This window comes from Schistocerca cancellata, chromosome 2 (genome assembly GCF_023864275.1).
Source record: "Schistocerca cancellata isolate TAMUIC-IGC-003103 chromosome 2, iqSchCanc2.1, whole genome shotgun sequence".
In the NCBI taxonomy this organism is placed as follows: Eukaryota; Metazoa; Arthropoda; class Insecta; order Orthoptera; family Acrididae; genus Schistocerca; species Schistocerca cancellata.
Genome location: NC_064627.1, coordinates 547,522,469 through 547,523,791, shown reverse-complemented (window position 1 = coordinate 547,523,791; position 1,323 = coordinate 547,522,469).

Genomic DNA, 1,323 nt, shown 5'->3' with positions numbered 1-1,323 from the left:
TCATGCTTATTAACAAAACTATACCAATATATATGAGAAATGATAAGTATTCTTATTCTTAATTATTAATTAAGTAAAACACAACGAACTATAACTCTTTAAATAACAAATGTTATTGACCTACTCAAAAGTATAATTGTCTGTTCAAATGACAACACAACATTGAATTCAAGTTCAACCACTTTCTCATAATAAATTAGGGCACTTGGAATTAAATTCACTAGGACAGGATTCCTGTCTAGGTATATGATATGCCAGCCGGGGTGGCTGAGCGGTTCTAGGCCCTACAGTCTGGAACCGCGCGACCGCTACGGTCGCAGGTTCGAATCCTGCCTAGGGCATGAATGTGTGTGATGTCCTTAGGTAAGGTCGGTTTAAGTGGTTCTAAGTTACCCTTTTCCACTCCGCCAGGCTTCTTCCGTAGCTACGGAGCTTCCCTTATCTTTTACATTCAACACTACGTTCTCTAACTATGGACCAAGTCATTTACAGTACATTATATAACAATCAGTCCAATAGTTATTTAAATTCACAAGCACATTTTGAATAACATCGTTCAAAAGTTTCACGTAACTGAAACATGTATACGTAGTCAAAGAATTTCCATGACAGATACAACATTCTATATAAGCAACACTACAAAGCGACATAGGAATATCGATACAGATACAAAATAGGTCGAAAATAGGTGTTACAGCTTGCATCACAAACGGAAATTTTGAAAATTCATTCATGGCGATAAGCTAGTAGCTATCTAAAAGTGGATCAGCAAACCTGATGCGCAAACGTGAGCAAGATTCTGATGCCTGTGGCCACGGAACACATTGTCAAGGAAGAGCTGACGTATTTTTGACGTAAGTTGCATTGATCCAGTATCATTTTCTTTATTTCTGTTTTTCCAATAGGAATGATCTCTGGCAATGCGTTTGGTGTGTGCAGTGCCCTAGCAGAAATGGTGTAACATTTGAAATACTTTGGATATAAGCACTTCCGTGCCTGTCCTGGTTATGAATGTACCAGAATGACACCTTTGTAAACTGTGAGAACATCTTTCATCTGGCAGTGTAATTTCAGACTGAGTAATCAGCTTTTTATTTCTATCCCACTTTGACTGTACTGTTTAATGTTAGATAAAAGTGGATCCTTAGGCACATGATTTGCAACTGAATTTGAATTCAGAGGGAAATTTTTCACAGTATCTTGACTGATTAAATCTAATGAAAACGTACATCTTCTGAAGATGGTTCAAATGGTTCAAATGGCTCTGAACACTATGGGACTTAACAGCTATGGTCATCAGTCCCCTAGAAATTAGAACTACTT